The sequence below is a fragment of the Zalophus californianus genome, chromosome 5 (assembly GCF_009762305.2).
Source record: "Zalophus californianus isolate mZalCal1 chromosome 5, mZalCal1.pri.v2, whole genome shotgun sequence".
Classification (NCBI taxonomy): Eukaryota; Metazoa; Chordata; class Mammalia; order Carnivora; family Otariidae; genus Zalophus; species Zalophus californianus.
Window position 1 is genome coordinate 59,026,441 of NC_045599.1, and position 19,079 is coordinate 59,045,519.

Consider the following 19,079-nt stretch of genomic DNA (forward strand, 5'->3'; position numbering starts at 1 on the left):
TAGATTTACTCCAGGTAAGGAAACACTTGGAAAAAAAATGGGTTATGTTAATAATAAAAAATATTCTTAAACCTAGCAATTATTAGAAACTGGACTACCCTCTTAACATCATACACAAAAACAAACTCAAAATGGATAAAAGGCCAAAACGTGAGATCTGATACCATAAAAAATTCTCAAAGAGAGCACAGGCAGTAATTTCTCTGACATTGGCCATAACAACATCTTTCTAGATATGTCTCCTGAGGTAAGAGAAACAAAAGCAAAAACGAACTATTGGGACTACATCAAAATAAAAAGCTTCTGCACAGCAAAGGAAACAATGAATAAAACTAAAAGATAGCCTATCAAATGGGAGAAGATATTTGCAAATGACATATCTAATAAAGGTGTAGTGTCCAAAATATATAAAGAACTGATAGAACTCAACACCCAAAAACCAAATAATCCAATTAAAAACTGGACAGATGACATGAACAGTCATTTCTCCAAAGAAGACATCCAGAGGGCCAACAGATACATGAAAAGATGCTCGGGGCGCCTGGGTAGCTCAGTTGGTTAAGCGACTGCCTTCGGCTCAGGTCATGATCCTGGAGTCCCGGGATCGAGTCCCGCATCAGACTCCCTGCTCGGCAGGGAGTCTGCTTCTCCCTCTGACCCTCTTCCCTCTCATGCTCTCTGTCTCTAATTCTCTCTCTCAAATAAATAAATAAAATCTTTAAAAAAAAAAAGAAAAGATGCTCAACATCACCCATCATCAGGGAAATGCAAATCAAAAGTATAATGAGCTATCACTTCATATCTGTCAGAATGGCTGTAATGAAAAACACAAGAAACAGTTAAGTGTTGGCGAGGATGTGGAGAAAAAAGTATCTTTGTCCACTGTTGGTGGGAATGCAAACTAGTGCAGTCACTCTGGAAACAGTATGGAGGTTCCTCAAAAAGTTAAAAATAAAGCGACCCTATGATCCAGTAATTGTGCTCCTGGGTATTTATTCAAAGAATACAAAAACACTAATTTGAGGGATATATTCACCCCTATGTTTATTGCAGCATTATTTACAATAGCCAAATATGGAAGCAACCTAAATGTCCATTGGCAGATGAATGGATAAAGAAGATGTGGTATATATACAGTGGAAGATTGTGCAGCCATAAAAAAGTTTGAAATCTTGCCATTTGCAACAATGTGGATGGAACTAGAGGGTATTATGCTAAGCTAAATAAGCCAGTCAGAGAAAGACAAATACGATATGATTTCACTCATATGTGGAATTTAAGAAACAAAACAAATGAACAAAGGAAAAAAAAAAAAAGACAAACCAGAAAACAGACGCTTAACTGTAGGGATCAAACTGATGGTCACCAGGGGGGAGGTGGGTGGAGAGATGGGTGAAATAAGGGAAGGGATGAAGAGTACACTTATCTTGATGAGCACTGACTAATATGTGGTATTGTTGAATCACTCTATTGTATACTTGCAACAAATATAACACTGTGGGGGCGCCTGGGTGGCTCAGTTGGCTAAGTGTCTGCCTTCCGCTAAGGTCATGACCCCGGGGTCCTGGGATAGAGCCCCACATAGGCCTCCCTGCTCAGTGGGGAGCTTGCTTTCCCTCTTCCTATGCTGCTCCCCCTGCTTGTGCTCTCTCACTCACTCTCTACCTCTCAAATAAATAAATAAAATCTTAAAAAAAAACAACGTATGTTAATTACACCAAAAAAAAAAAAAAAGCTAGTCGGGCGCCTGGCTGGCTCAGTCAGAAAAGCACGTGACTTTTGATCTCGGGGTTGTGAATTCGAGCCCCACATTGGTATAGAGATTACTTTAAAAATAATTTTAAAGATATTTTTTTAAAAAAGTGAATTATTATATACCAGGCACTGATGTAAGAGCTTTAGATAAGTTAATTCACTGAATTCTCAAAATAACCTTGGGAAATAGGTACTATTATTACATTCATTTTACTGAAGACAGAACCTGAATAACAGTGAGACCAAGTAATTTGCCAAAAATAATTTCTAATGTTTAGGTGCTACATTGTCAAATGTGGTAGTCACAAGCCACTATAGCTATTTAAACTGAAGTTAATTAAAAATAAATAAAATTCAGTTCCACTTTCGCATTAGCTATATTACATTAGTGTACAAAAGCCATAAGTGTTTCAGGGCTGCCATATTCAACAGTGCAAATAAAATGGTTCTATCATTACAAATGGGACCAGCTTCATGGGTGTGTAACCTGTGCAACTGTCCAGGGCCCCAAACCTAAAAGGGTCTTTGTTTGGTTTAATACTTTGCGGTTGCTATCTTGCTATTATTAATATTTTTTAAACGAAGGGCCTTACATTTTCTTTTGCACTATAACTGGCAAATTATATAGTGTGTCCTGTTAGCAGAAAGTTGTATTGGGCGGCATGTTATGCATCAAAGAAGTAAAGAAGACAAACTATGATTGGAATAGACTTTACTGAAAAAGAAGAGTTGAACTACTCAGTATTGTCAACAGCTAGCTTCTCAGACTGGAGTGAAAACACTTTTTCACCTCCCCTTTCCCCAAAGTGCCAACCAGAGAAAAATCTTCAAACAGGATTTGTCTTCATATGCAGTCTAGTTGAGTCCTGCCCCCTTGAAACTGCCTCTTGAGCTGACCAGCAGTTTGTCCTTAAAAAATATCTAAATACAGGGCACCTGGGTGGCTCAGTTGGTTAAGCGACTGCCTTCCGCTCAGGTCATGATCCTGGAGTCCCGGGATCGAGTCCCGCATAGGGCTCCCTGCTCAGCAGGGAGTCTGCTTCTCCCTCTGACCCTCTTCCCTCTCATGCTCTCTCTCATTCTCTCTCTCTCAAATAAATAAATAAAATCTTAAAAAAAAGAAAAAATATTTAAATACAAAATCAGTGGACAAGTTTTCAAGTGGAAACAATTCTCTTGTGGGCACAACTATCATTTGAATTCAGTCTTCTCATTGCCTGAATACTCCCAGATAAAATGCCAAACTGAAAGGCAAGCAAGCCTATACCTGGACGCGTAGTGCCCCATAAACTCAACAACCAAAACATGCTGACTTATCTTGACTGCAACACCTAACCTTAAATCTTCGTCTTCCCACGCCACAAAGTTTTCACAATTATAAAAGGTGGGATTGGTGCGCCTGAATGGCTCAGTCGGTCAAGCGTCTGCCTTCGGCTCAGGTCATGATCCCAGGACCCTGGGATCGAGCCCCACCTCGGGCTCCTGGCTCCGCGGGGAGCCCGCTTCTCCCTCTCCCTTTGCCTGCTGCTCCCCCTGCTTGTGCTCGCTCTCTGTCAAATAAAGTCCTTAAAAATAAATTAACTAATTAAATAAATAATAAAAAATAAAAATAATAAAAGGTGGGACTGTTTTATACTTGCCCCTGTTTTAACATGCAAATGCTAATGCTGTTTTTTCACTTAATAGAGTACTTAAATAAACTTACCCATTATGGTGACAATAGCTTTTAGAGAAGCATGGAGTACCAGAGCATAGCAGCCAGGGAAGATTTTTCTGAGGTGCTTTCCTTGAGTGTTAGGGGTTAAGGAACTCACATTTGTCAAAGAGAACACAAGGACTTTCAGATGTAAATCATTGGTGAATTTATCTCCAGGGTTTTTGGGAAATGAATAATGAAACAAGAACAAGCCACGTGCCTGGGAGGAAAGCTTCAGGACAATAATTACCAAGATTATCATGAAAACCAAGTGGTAATTAGCTTCACTGGTTAAACTAATTAAGTGAGCAAAAAAAATACTTTCAGAAAATAAAATTTCAGATGTTTAATATTAACGCAGTTTTACTACAATTTCAGAATACCTTGGAGAACATGTAAGTGCAATTTAGAGGACAGTTCTCTCTATAATGGAGTGGTAAAAGTAGCCATAAATGAAGTAAAAAGCCCATTGAAAGCTGTGTGTAATTCACAAGTCCATACTTTGTGTTAAGTATGCCAAAGGGTGCTCCTGTCTAATGTTATATTTGACTCTTCATTAGATTGTTGCTCCTTCTGAGTTTCTGTGACTGCATACCATAGCTTTGGGCTGGAGTTAACCCAGGGTATTTTTCCCACCAAAATTATTGAAACCTGTGTTATTTATCATTATTCAATATAAAGAAAAAAAGAAGTGCCTTATATTGAAATCATTTTGTACTGTCACAACCAGACTTTCTGGGATGCAGACCCTGTATCAGTCTATTTATCCATCCATTCATTTGCTCATTTGCTCGTTCATCAAAGCCCTGGATGCCCACCTCTTCTTTGCCAGCCACTGACCTAGGATCTAGGGTTATAAAAACAAATAGGATAAGATCCCCGTCATCAAGTAGTTTACAGTCTGGTTAGAGGAGACACATTTGTAAATACATGAATGCCACTGTTGTTATGGCTTCTGGGTTATAAGTACCTATAGGCTGTGGTGGGGCATGAGGGAATGGATGAGTTTAGGGTGGGAAGCCTATAGAAAAGGAATTGCTGGAGCTCTGGTGTTTTGTCCCCTTTTATCATTCTGTTCCCTCTTCCTAAGATACCCTTCCTTCACTTATGGATTGGGCTAAAATTTGCTCAAAACTTAAAAAAAAATCATGTACAGGGGCGCCTGGGTGGCACAGTCACTTAAAGCATCCAACTCTTGATTTCTGCTCAGGTCATGATCTCAGGATTGTGAGATCCAGCCTCATGTCAGGCTGGGTGTGGAGCCTGCTTGAGATGCTCTCTCCTTCTGCCCCTCCCCCTCCTTCTCTAAAAAAAACTTTAAAAATTAAAAAAAATAAATTCCAGGAACCTAAATAAAAAATTAAAAAATCGTGTACACATTTTACTCAGTTATATATGAATGCATTTCAATTATTTAAAATATTGTAATACAAAATATTTAAATAGTGGAAGTCTTTCTTCACCCTGCTCCCCATACTCTTCTACTTAGAGGTAGCACTTTTTTTAAAAGATTTTATTTATTTATTTGAGAGAAAGAGAGAGAGCACACAAGGAGAGGGAGGAGGAGGGGCAGAGGGACTGAGCCAGACTCCCCACTGAGCATGGATCCCGATGTGGGGCTTTATTCCCGGACCCTGAGATCATGACCTGAGCCGAAGTCAGACGCTTAACCAACTGAACCTCCCAAGTGCCCCAAGAGGTAGCACTTTTAACACATTGCATGTATGTTTTCAGAACTGTTTCTGTATATTTATACATATTCATATTTATTTGCATTTGTATATACACATGTATGTACATGCATGCATGTATAATTATATACAAATGGTAAAATAAATATTGTTTTTCAATTTTTTTTTTCACTTAACAATTTATCATGGGTATTGTCTCATTACAGTACTTCCATATGAAAATCCAAAAGTTGGGATTACCATATTTATTTAGCCAATCCCCTATGGATAGAAATTTAGAATTTTCTCCAAAATTTTTGCTATTACAAATACTGAAATGAGAACATGCAAACATTTTTACATACATGTAGGCCATATACCTAACAGTGGAATAATTAATTTAAAATCATGATAAATATTGTCAATTGCCTTCTAAAACACGTGTAGCTATATGTACATGCATCTACTTGGTAGAAGACTGCTTGTTTCCCCACACTTTTACTGGTTAGAATCTTGTAAATCTTTTTTTTTTTTTAAAGAAAAGACTATTTTTTTAGAGTAGTTTTAGGTTTGCCGCAAAATTGAGAGGAAGGTATAGAGACTTCCCATATATACCCCCTACCCCACATGTGCAGAGCCTCCCGCATTATCAGCATCCCTTACCAGAAGGGTACATTTGTTACAATCTATGAACCTACGTTGACACACCATAATCACCCAAAGTCTGTGGTTTGGGTTCACTTTTGGTTTTGTTCACTGTATGGGTTTGGATAGTGCATAATGACATGTATCCATCATTATAGTATCATACAGAGTACATTCGGTGCCCTAAAAATCCTGTTTTTTGCCAATTCATCCCCCCTTCCCCACATCCCAACCCTTGGCAACCACTGATCTTTCTTCTGTCTCCACAGTTTTTGCCTTTTCCAAAATGCTATCAGTTAACATAGTTGGAATCATACAGTATGTAGGCCTTATAGCTTGACATCTTTCACTTATTAATATGCATTTAAGATTCTCCCATGTCTTTTCATGGCTTGATAGCTCATTTCTTTTTAGCACTGATAATATTCCATTGTCTGGATGGACCTCAATTTATCCATTTACCCTCCGAAAAACATCTTGATCACAATTATGAATAAAGCTGCTGTCAACATCTGTGTGCAAATTTTTGTGTTGACATAAGTTTTCAGCGACTTTCGGACAACACCATGAGGAGAAGAGTGATTGCTGGAATGTACGGTAAGATATGTTTGGGATGCCTGGGTGGCTCAGTCGGTTGGGCATCTGCTTTCGGCTGAAGTCATGATCCCAGGGTGCTGGGATCAAGCCCTGCAACAAGTCCCGCATCCGGCTCCCTACTCAGCAGGGAGTCCGCCTCTCCCTCTCCATCTGCCCCTCTCCCAGCTCATGCTCTCTCTTGCTCTCTCTCTCAAATAAATAAATGAAATATTTTTTTTAAAAAAAAAGAGTATGTTTTTCCCGCCCCCGAGCCTGAGCCGGTGCCGAGCGGGGTAGAGCCGAGGTCGGACCCGGAGCGGAGCGGGCTGAGCGGGCACCGAGTCCCAGCCATGGCCCGGAACACGCTGTCCTCGCGCTTCCGTCGGGTGGACATTGATGAGTTTGATGAGAACAAATTCGTGGACGAGCAGGAGGCGGCGGCGGGCGAGCCAAGCCCGGACCCTAGCGAAGTGGATGGCCTTCTGCGGACATGCTTCGGGCATTCCACGCAGCCTTGCAGAACTCTCCTATCAACACCAAGAATCAGGCCGTGAAGGAACGAGCCCAGGGCGTGGTGCTGAAAGTGCTCACAAACTTTAAAGCAGTGAAATTGAGCAGGCTGTGCAGTCGCTGGACAGAAATGGCATTGACTTGGTAATGAAGTACATTTATAAAGGGTTTGAGAAGCCCACGGAAAACAGCGGTGCAGTGTTACTCCAGTGGCATGAAAAGGCATTAGCACTAGGAGGACTAGGCTCCATTATAAGAGTGCTTACAGCAAGAAAGACTGTTCAAAAAAATAAAAGGACTCATGTTACCTTGAGAAGAATTTTGGATGCACAGGCTGATGAAGAAGGGATTGACAATGGACCATCTTCCTGGGAACTCCCAACTAAATTATTCCAGGACATGCATCCCCTGAAGTGTATTTTATTTTCAGGGTGGAGGGAGAACTTGGCTGTTTCCTAAATCCTTTGCAGGATCTGATGGTCTATGCCTTTGTCCACGAGTAACCCAGAACTGACCTCATAACTGTCTGCCGGAGTGGCTGGTCAGCATCGGCCGGGTGTAGCTGTGTGCTCTGCCTATTTCACGTGGGGGAGGGACGATCTGGGCAGGTACAGATCCAACGGCTGTGGTCAAAGGGGGAGCTTGTTTTTTTGAAGTAGTAAAACTTCGAGGGTTTGTACAGACATCCCGTCTTCCGAGAGAAGACGGGCTCTCTTGGATTCATTGTAAAGTGCCTGCTGCATCAATAAAGTTCTTGGCTTACTAGTAAAAAAAAAAAAAAAAGAAAAAAGAATATATTTAGTTTTGTAAGAAGCTGCCAAACTATCTTTCAAAGTGGCTGTACCATTTTGTATTCCTTCCAACAGTGAATAAGAGTTCCTGAGGCTCCATAGCCTCACCAGCATTGGGGGTTGCTAGTGTTCTGGAATTTTGGCCATTCTGGTAGGTATGTAATGGTATCTCATTGTTGTTTTAATTTGCAATTCCCTAGTGACATATGATGTGGATCAACTTTTTATATGTTTGTCATCTGTATATCTTCTTTGATGAAGTATCTGGTAAGATCTTGGGTTCATTTTTAGACTAGAATTCTATATCCTGAAAAATTGCCCTTCAAAAGCAAAGGAGGGAAAAATGACTTTCTCAGACAAACAAAAAATTAAGAGAATTTGTTGCTAGTACACCTGCCTTGCAAGAAATTTTAAAAAGAAGATCTGTAGAGAGAAGGAAAATAACATAGGTCAGAAACTTGGATCTACAAAAAGAAAGGAAAAGCATTGAAGGAGAAATAGGTAAAGGTAAAAGGAAAATTTTTATTTTTCTCATTTTGTGAATGGTATAAAGTCTATGTCTAAATTTATTTTTTATTCAATTTATTTTTCTTTTGCATGTGGATGTCTGGTTGTTCCAGCACCATTTTTTAAATAAAGATTTTATTTATTTGACAGAGAGAGAGACACAGCAAAGAGAGGGAACACAAGCGGGGGGGGGGGTGGCGTGGGAGAGGGAGAAGCAGGCTTCCCGCCGAGCAGGGAGCCTGATGCGGGGCTCAATCCCAGGACCCTGGGATCATGACCTGAGCCGAAGGCAGCCGCTTAATGACTGAGCCACCCAGGAGCCCCCAGCACCATTTGTTGAAAAAATTGTCTTTGTTCCATTGTATTGCCTTTGACTCTTTGTCAAAGGAGCCTTTGACTATATTTATGTGGGCCTATTTCTGGTGCTCTATTCTATTCCATTGATCTATTTGTCTATTCTTTTGCCAATACCATGCTGTCTTGATTACTATAGTTTTATATTAAGTCTTGAAATCAAGTGTCAGTTTTCCACGTACTCCTTAAACATGGTGTTGACTATTCTGAGTCAATAAAATTGTCATATATTTAAAGTATACAACATGATGATTTGATATATGCCTACATTGTGGAAGGAACCCCAGTTGATGGTATTGTTGAGTTCTGCTGTGTCCTTCCTGATTTTCTGCCTGCTGGATCTGCCCATTTCTGATAAAGGGGTGTTGAAGTCTCCAAGTATGATTCACTCCAAGTGGATTCATCTATTTCTCCTTGCAGTTCAGTTTTTGCCTCCTGTAGTTTGATGTTCTATTGTTGGGTACATACATGTTAAGGATAAAATGTCTTCTCGGAGAACTGCCTTCTTTGTAATTATATAGGTCCTTTATTTACCCCTAATAACTTTCTTTGCTTTGAAGTCTGCTTTGTCTGAAATTAATTTAGCTATTCCTGCTTTCTTTTGATTAGTATTAGCATGGTATATTTTTCTCCATACATTTACTTTTAATCTTCATGTGTCTTTATATTTAAAGTGGGTTTCTTGGGGTGGCTGGGTGACTCAGTTGATTAAGTGTACGACTCTCGATTTCAGCTCAGATCGTGGTCTCAGGGTCATGGAATCCAGCCCCGTATCCCTGCCCCCCGACAAAATAAATAAATAAATCTTTTTAAAAAATAAAGTGGATTTCTTATAGACAAAGAACAGTTAGGTTTGGGTTTTTTCATCCACTCTGACAGTCTCTTATCTTTTAACTGCTGCATTTAGATCATTGATGTTCAAAGTGACTTATTGATATATCTTGATTAACATCTACCATATTTGTTACTGTTTACATTTGTTGCCCTTGTTCCTTGTTCCTATTTCTGTCTTCTACTCTTTTTCTGCTTTTTGTGGTTTAAATTCACCTTTTTATATGATTCCATCTTTTCTCCTTTCTTTTTTTTTTTTAAAGATTTTATTTATTTATTTGAGAGAAAGAGAATGAGAGATAGAGAGCACGAGAGGGAAGAGGGTCAGAGGGAGAAGCAGACTCCCCGCTGTGCAGGGAGCCCGATGTGGGACTTGATCCCGGGACTCCAGGATCATGACCTGAGCTGAAGGCAGTCGCTTAACCAACTGAGCCACCCAGGCGCCCTCTTTTCTCCTTTCTTAACATATTAGTTACATGTCTTTTTTTTTAAACTTCTTTTCGTGGTTGCCTTAGAGTTTGCAATATACGTTTACAACTAATCCAAGTCCACTTTCAAAGAACACTGTATCTCTTCACAGGTGGTGAGAATACCTTATAATAACAAAATAATCCTAATTCCTTTCTCTTGCCCCTTGTATCATTACTGGCATTCATTTTACTTGTATAAGCATATGTACACATGATATATACATAAGCACACATAATTGAATACATCATTGCTATTATTACCTTGGACAAAGTATTATCTATTAAATCAACTAAAATAAGAGAAATAAAAGCTTTTTTTGTACCTTTACTTATACCTTCTTCGATGTTACTTATGTAGATCTGAGTTTCTGACCTTTGTTATTTTCCTTTCCTCTAAAGAACTTCTTTTAACATTTCTCACAAGGTGGATCTACTGGCAACAAATTCTCTCAAGATTTTACTTGCCTGAGAAAATCTTCTGTTTTTTCTCCTTCACTTTTGAATGTTAATTTTGCAGGGTACAGAATTCTAGGTTGCCTTTTTTCCCTCTCTCTCTCAACACTTTATTAATTTTTTTCAAGATTTACTTATTTATCTGAGAGAGAGAGAGCAACTGAGCAGGGGGGAGGGGCAGAGGGAGAGGGAGAGGGACACAAGCAGACTCCCCAGTGAGCGTGGCCTAACATAGGGCTCGATCTCACAAACCTGAGATCATGACCTGAGTCAAAATCAAGAACTGGTTGCTCAACTCCTGAGCCACCGGGAACCCCTTTCTCTCAATACTTTAAACACTTCGTTCCACTCTCGTCTTGCTTGCTCGTTTCTGAGGAGACTTTGGATGTAATTTTTATCTTTGCTCCTTTATAATAAGGCATTTCCCCCTCTTCCTCCAACTTCTTTCAGGATTTTTTTTCTTTTTCTTTGATTTTCTGAAGTTTGAATATGATATGCCCCTGTGTAGTTTCTTTAGGGCATCTGTCTGGCTTGGTATTCTCTGAGGTTCTCAGATCTGTGGTTTGGTGCCTGACATTAATTTGGGGGAAATTCTCAGTCGTTATCATTTCCAATATTTCTTCTGTTCTTTTCTCTCTTCTTCTCCTTCATTATTCTCATTTTACATATATTACATCTTTTGTAGTTGTCCACAGTCCTCGGATATTCTGCTCTGTTTTTTCATCTTTGTTCTGCTTGCTTTTTAGTTTTGGAAGATTCTATTGATATATTCTCAAACCCAGAGAGTCTTTCCTCAGTTGTGTGCCATCTGCTCCTAAACTCATCAAAGGTGGTCTTCATTTCTGTTACGGTGGTTTTGATCTCCAGCTTTTCTGTTTGGTTCTTTCTTAGGATTTCCATCTCTCTGCTTACAGTGACAATCTGTTCTTTCATGCTGTCTATTTTTATCCATTAGAGCCCTTAGCATATTAATCGTAGCTGTTCTAAATTCCTGGTTTGATAATTCCAACACCTGTGCCATATCTGGCTCTGATGCTTGCTTGAGCTCTTCAAACTATGTTTTTTGCCTTTTGGTATACCTTGGAAATTTTTTTTGATAGTTGGACATAATGTGCCCAGTAAAAGGAACTGTTGTGACTAGGCCTTTAGTACTACAGTGGTGAAGTGTGGGGAGAGGAAACGTTCTATACTCCTCGGATTAGGTCTCAGTCTTTTAGCGAGCACATGTTTCTGGAGTGTGAAATTCACAAGTGTTTCTTGGGTTTTTTTTCTCCCCTGTTTAATGGGACAAGATGGCTAGAGTGTGCTGGAGTTGGCTCTCCCCCTGCCTCCAGATCAGTTAGGCTCTGATCATACCACAGCAGAATAGGGATTAGGCTATGGTTAATTAGATTCTCCTGAGGGCAGACGTTGTTAAGAACAGAATGCCCTGACATATCAAATTAGTCCCTTCCTACCGCCCTCTTCTGCCAGAAGCATGACAGAATTTTTCTCCAATATTCACCATGGGAACCTGGTTAAAGTCTTAGAGGCAAAGGTCACAAAAGCATGGGGAGCTCCCCTATGAATAAGACCCTCTGGATTTTTCAGCTGTCAGATTTGTCCACATTGCGTCCCCAGCAATTCGTCAATTACTGTTTAGGTTTTCCTACCTTGGCCCTGGTTCTGCTGTCAGTTTCTGCTTGTGAGTCCTGCTCCAGTAAGCCAGGACACTGTATTCTCCGGTCTGTCTCTCCGATCCTGGGGGCAGTGGTTTTCCCTGTGGCTTCTTCTCTTACGGATCCAAGAGGAATTATTGATTTTTCAGCATGTTCAGCTTTTCCCTTGTTAGGATGGAGTAGCAACTTCTAAGCTCCATACATGTAGAACTGGAAACCAGAAGTAGCATATTTTAAATATTTTAATATTTTGATTGTCAGATAAGGGGAAAAGTTATCATTTTAATTTCCACTTCCCCAACTTCTGGTGGGATTGAGCATCTTTCATATATTCCTTTGAATCTAATCTTAAAAGATGAATCAGTGTTCAGCAGAGGGAAAAGGGTGAGCAAAGGCATAGATCTATTAATTGCACAGTGTCAGCATGCTTTAGAGGGACTGGAATTACTTAGTATAGGGAATGAGAGGGTGACTAAGAAAAACAAGGCTCAGAAAAGTAGATAGGTATCAGGCGACAGAGGGCCTGTTCAGACTTCATCCTGTCCCATAATGGGGAGCTACTGAAGACTTTAAGCAGGGCTGCAAAAGGCCAAATTCGTTTTTAGAAAAAGTGATCTTTTAGCTGAGAGAAGAGCGAAATGAGGTGAAAGCGCAGAGACTGAAAAGACGAGAGCAACCTTGAGAGAACTGTGGTGGCTCCCTGAGGGAGGGCAGCCAAGCTGTGTCCACAGGTGCGGGGGGGAGGAGGGGCAGAGAGGAGAGAGGTCAGAAAGACGGCAACCGTGGCACGGACTGTGCATTGTCTATGACGATGGGGAAACAGGAAGCCAGGGGTCTGAGAGTCAGTTTTCCATCAAGTGTATTGGTATGAATGATCAGGAAATTTTGGTGGTGGCCAAAAGAAAAAAGAAAAAAAGTTACAGAACAGTGCCATGTAAACTAGTTAAGTCTAATTTCAGTAAAGTGTCTACAGAGTTGAACATTTAAAAGAAAATCAGAAAAAAAGTCTGTGTGAGACAGAGAAGACATTGGTTGAAAAGAGCCAGTAATAAATGAGTCTGCAAGGAAAAATAAGGGAGAAATAAGAAGAGAAAAATATTTTTAAAATTGGATGAAGGAAAGTAAAAGGAGGTAGAGGAAAATATGAATGGAAAACTGAGGGTTTTAAGTTTTTATTTTTTTATATTTCATTTTCCATACATTAGCATTAAACTTTGAAAATAATATATTGAAAAGAGAGCATTAATCCACGGGAGACAAGTCGATTTTGAACAACACGTTTGATGAAATCTCCAAGTGACAGCTAACTGCTGCTAATGCTTTCCTCTTAACCTCCTGATGTTATTTAATCTGCAAAGAAATCATTATCTCTATCTTGTAGAATGCATGAAAAGGTTGCTTGTACACGTTACCAGTTAGATATTCGAACGTCTTAGCTATTTATTATTAGTCATTCATTTGATTGCTGGGGTAATTTTCATGGGAGTTGTGAAATCCCCGAACATTCTAGTTCTCTTTCTCTTGGACTAAGTTTGCCCTCCTCTGAGTTTCTTTCTTAGACACAGCAATTATTGCTGCTATTTCTTTAAATTTGTACACACCAGTCCTTAGATAAGTAATGATTTGTCTTGGAATCAGTGCTACTTTTCTAAGGCATGTCTATGTAAACCATCTTTGGTTGAAGGGTTCTGTGTGAAAACATAATGCTTTGCTATTACCATTTTCATAAAATGGCCATGGAGTAAGTAAACGAATATTAACAGAGAAGGAATCTTTGTGTCCCCCTCCCCAGTTCATATGTTGAATTCCAGATGTCTAAGGTGATGGTGTTAGGAGTGGGGCCTTTGGGAGGTGCTTAGGTTGTGATGGTATAGGCTTCATGAACAGAATTAGTATTCTTATTAAAGAGGCACCAAAGAGCTCCCTCACTCCTTCCCTCATGGGAGCACACAGCCAGAAGGCACTGGAATCTGGAAGAGGCCTCACCAGAAGCTGACCGTGCTGGTGCCTGACCTTGGACTTCCAGCCTCTTAGAATTGCAAGAAAAAAAAAATTTTTTTGTTTATAAGTCACTCAGTTTGTGGTATTTTGTGATAGCAACCTGAACAGATTAGAATAAGAACAAAGAAAAAAAAAACTCATCCATATTCCCACCACCCAGGACTAATCACTATTATCATGTTGGCATGTTTTCCCCCATATTTAAAAAAGAAAAATCAGTCTATTCTTATACTCATTGTATAAGGACAGAATCGCACTAAGTTAAAAGTTCAAAAATCACCTCAAATCTGACACCCCGAAATGACCTTTATTAGCTTTAGATTAATATTATTATATACATCTTTCTAAGTATACACACAGAAGAAATACTTTTATAAAAAAAGGATCACACTATATTAAATATATTAAACTTAAACTTGAATTTTTAAAAATTTTTTTAAAGTAAGCTCTAGGCCCAACATGGGGCTCAAACTCACAACCCCAGATCAAGAGTTGCATGCCCTACTGACTGACCCAGCCAAGCACCCCAACTTACCTGAATTGAAAAAAGGAAATTTGAAGAGAAACTGAAGGAATTGTTGAGTTCCAAATAAACATTTCTCTAGCACAAGAGATATTATTTCCTAAGGGATTCTCAATACTCTAAAATATTAAAAAGGTATACTCGATGTGCTTTAAAAAACCCCCACATATTTTGATTGTATATGTCATCAAGGCCTCCCCGCTTTAAAAGATGAGAGCATTAGCATCCTCACGCTCCTGCCCCTCTCTTCATCCTTCCCTTGGTTCAAAACAGTCACCTCCTATTTTATAATCACAATTTTCATAAATTTTAGCAGGTGCACCTAATGTATTAAAAAATCCTCCATCTGTACCTCTGTCATTCCCAAACTTGGAAGCAGCTGCTCTGGAAAACCCTCCCCCACCCCCACCGTCAATTCCCAGCCAAAAACATTCATGTCACTTGTGTCGCGAAGGCTTGAGACTTTCTTCTCCCTTCCCCCATCTCTCTAATAAGGCCCAAGAGGAAAAACGAGTGAGAAAATGCCTAGAGAATGAACAACTCCTGAATCCTACTTAGCATGCGAGGAGAAAGAAAGAGGCTGTGAACCCTTGTGCATTACTAATTTTGATTACCCATGGGCGCCTGGGTGGCTCAGATGGTTAGGCGCCTGCCTTCGGCTCAGGTCACGATCCCAGAGTCCCGGGATCGAGTCCTGCATCGGGCTCCCTGCTCCTTGGGATCCTGCTTCTCCCTCTGCCTCTCTCTCTCTCTGTCTCTCATGAATAAGTAAATAAAAAGTTTAAAAAAAATTAATTTTGACTACCCTAAAATTCTCCGGAATGACAGATGTGAACAGTAGAACTCGGAGGTTACAACTGGCCTCTGAGAACTCGCTGAGGAAGTCAGGGCAGGAGTTCCAAGGAGAATAGGGTCAAAGGGGAAGGACTGAGGGGAGTGGCATCTTTTCCAGGGTTAGGGAGCCTGGCAGAGGGACCATACCCCCATCTCAGAGGAGCACAGCCAGTGTCTACTCATCTCCACACTTCCCACCCGTTTAAATCGAAAGCTCAGTATTCAGAGCTAAACATCTGGCTTGATAGCAGGGAACATGCAGTTAACGGTAGTTCAGGGGAATTGCTGTGTTTGCAGCTGTTTCTTCTTGATAAAATAATTGTTGTTTCAAGTGGGAAATTATTATGTAGAATCGGACTGGAATGAAAAAGTAATGTCTTATCACAGCTTGATTTAGTAGTAAGTATATAAATAGGTTTTGGAAAAGGAAGGTATCACATTAAAAAGTGAGATCATTATAAATGGTGGATAAACATTGTCTCAAAGAACAAAAGAGAATGATGCCAGGAAAATGTGACACGTGACTGAAGAGGCACAGGTCACATGTCAAATCAATATTTTTTAACCCTGTATCTTGAAAAACACACACACTGAAGACATGGTATTTGGTAATCTGCTTTGGCCAGACTGAAAGCTCAGTGGTTACTGGAAGCCACAGGAAAGTTGGTAGGGACAGCTATGTATATGATTTAAAAGTATTTCAAAAGTCTTGTACCAAGTGTCAAACTATCATTTGTCTGCAATAGCTACTAGTTGAAGAAAATAACTGAGTGATGTATTTTTTTTTTCCTGTATCTGCAAAGAGCAATTGAGAGAGAACAGATGACTCAAGTCCTAGGGCAAGAAGGGAGCCGGGGGGGACTAGCAGTTGAGTGAAAGAAACAGAGCCTGGGAAAGAGATTTCAGAACATGCTGCAAGCCCTGATTTTCTCTTCCTATGACACCTGTCAGTGGTAAAGACCATAAATGGGCAATTCCTAGAACATTTGTAGGTCCTATATTAAAGGAGCAGACCAGTAGGGATTGAATAAGTGTGGGGTAGCAAGAATTTCAGAACCAGGAAAGCCCACACATGGAGTCTGGGTGTAGTATACACTGTTTGCGGGCTCAGCTGGGGCTCTGTGGGTGGGAGGCCATGATTCTCCTTAGGGTTACTTTATCAGGGCCACATTGGACCCAGATAATTCCTTACCTTGTGCCTCCACCTTGGCACATCCCATAGAGGATCAGAAAGAAGTCACCAGAAGGTCTTGTTCACTCTAATGGATTTTTGTTTATGCTGCTTGTGTTTCATTTAGTCTTTTGATAAAATCGATGACAGAACAAATCATGGTGTATGGATTTCCTTTTTATCTTTCTATTCCCAAACCTGATCTTGTCAGCCTTGGACCTGAGACTCCTCAAATGCTGTTCATATTTCTAACTTGTGACCAATGTAGATTCAAAATATGATATTCTCCTTATTTCATTTGTTAGTAGTACTGTTTTGCCCTGTTCTTTCAATATCATGTTGGGTTTTTTGAAATTGCCTTTTTTTCCTCAGTGCCAAAATTAATGAAATCCTAGGGCTTGGCCTTTAAAAACTGGGGGCACGTGTGGCTACTCCCTCTCACTACACTGAAGAGAAAAGCAAATAGTACTTTGCATCATAAAACTGTTCTTGCAGAAGTTACTTCCAGCCAAAGAATCTCCTTTTCCTAAGGGGCCAGAAAGTAAATATTTGAGACTTGCAGGCCTTGTGGTCTTTGTTGCAGCTACTTAATTCTGCTGCTGAAGCATGAAAGCAGCCAAACGAATGGGCATAGCTGTGTTCCAATAAAACTTTATTTACAGAAACAGGTTGTTGGACCGGGCAGTCGTTTGCTGACCTCATCAAGTGCCAACTCCTCTTAGACAACTGGACCCCAAAGATTGTTGCTATGGCCTGTGAAAGTAATCTTTAATCCTTAAAATGTTATAAACTTGTTGTTTTACTTAATAATGTGTTGCCTAGTAATATATACTTAAGTTGACATCCCTGTTTTCCAGAAGACATAAATACTTGTGAATTTTCTTTGTTGAACAGAAGAGGATTACTGGCTTTCTCTCTTCTCCCTCATGCATGAAGGTAAAAGAAAATTATTATCTTACAGGTTAGGTTCTCTAGAAGCAAAAGATGAGGTAGAGCTTTGGGAGCAAGATGTTTCACTAAGATCAATACTCATGAAAAGTAGGGAAGGAAACAGGACTGGGCAGGGAGAGAAGTAGTACTCCTATGCAGGTCCGAAAACGTCATCCAACATGGCGGGGAACACTGGAAGAACAGTACCCCAACATGGCAGGGAACACTGGAAGAACAGTACCCCAAATGGCCAAGACTATAGCCTTACCTTGCTCAATCACCAGATCCAGAATGCCCTAGGAAGAGGAAGGCTTCAGGCAAAGCAGCTCTCTGGAAAAAGCTCATAGCTAGAAGTTGTCTGCTGGCTACATTCCCCACTGCTTAGGCATCAAGTCCTTTCTTGGAGGGGGTCTGGACAAAGAATCTTCATACCTACCCTAAACAGCCAGTTTTTTATTTAAACAAAAAGTCTGAGAATGTATCTCAAAAGTTAACACCAGTGATGGAGTAAGAACAGCTGTAGAGCTATTGAGCATGTTAGCTTCATCCTTTTGATTATGTTTTCACTATTTAAATGTATAAATATCCCTTTTCATGTGGGAGAAAAGAGTGTAGGACACAGATATCATGATGAAGAAGTATCTGGGCATCTTTTTTTTTTTCCCTCTGTTTCTTCACTCATCTTCCCTAACTAGTTATCATTCACCTTCTATTCTATCTTCTTTCATTCTACCTCTTACTTTCTGGTTTTTCCATCTTTCATTCACTAACCCCTTCAGTTCTACCCAGCATTTTTCAATAGCTTCATATAGAAAGCAATACCTTGGGCTTGTAATGGAGGACAATTTCACAAACCACATTCAACATTTCCTGATTTTTGAACACTACATACTATGCTGCTATGAATATTCATGTACAATTTTTGTGTGAATATATGTTTTCAACAACTGTGGTTATATACCTGTGAATGGAATTGCTGGGTTAGGTGGTAACTCCATGTTTAGTCCTTTCAGGAACTTCCAAAATGTTTTCTAAAGTGACTGCACCATTTTACCTTCCCACCAGCAATGCATGAGCGTTTCAATTTCTCCACATCCTTGTTAATACTTGTTATTGTCCATCTTTTTCCTGACAGTCATCCTAGTGGATCTGAAGTCATATCTCATTGTGATTTTGATGTGCATTTCCCCAATGACTATTGATGAGCATCATTTCATGCCTTGTTTCTTTTACTATATCTTTTTTTGAGTTAGTTTCTTAGTGGCTGCCCACTAAGACACTAATTGTAGTAAATGATAATTACTATCTTAACCTAGAACAACCAAATTTGGATCAATAGAAACTTAATTTCAGGAATGAAACAAAAATTTGCCTCAGTATAGTTCCATTCTCTTCCCCCTCCTTTGTGCTATTACTGTCATATGGATTACATGTTATGCATTATCCTCCTTTGTGCTATTACTGTCATATGGATTACATGTTATGCATTATAACATTATTACATGTTATGCATTTGCTATGAACAAAATCTTATAATTACTGCTTTATGCAACTGTCTTTTAATTCAAGTAGGAGAGGAAAAGCGTTTTTTTTTAAAGATTTATTCTATTTATTTATTTGAGAGAGAAAGAGAGAGAGCACAAGTGGAGAGAGGGGTTGGGGGGGCGCAGATCTCAAGCAGACTCCATGCTGAGTGCAGACTCC

At 39.8% G+C, this 19,079-nt stretch overlaps 1 pseudogene; it reads left to right on the top strand.

Annotated features, from left to right (window-relative positions):
* The first annotated feature begins 6,692 nt into the window (after positions 1-6,692).
* LOC113928542 overlaps positions 6,693-19,079 on the top strand; it is a 28,021-nt pseudogene continuing 15,634 nt past the window's right edge.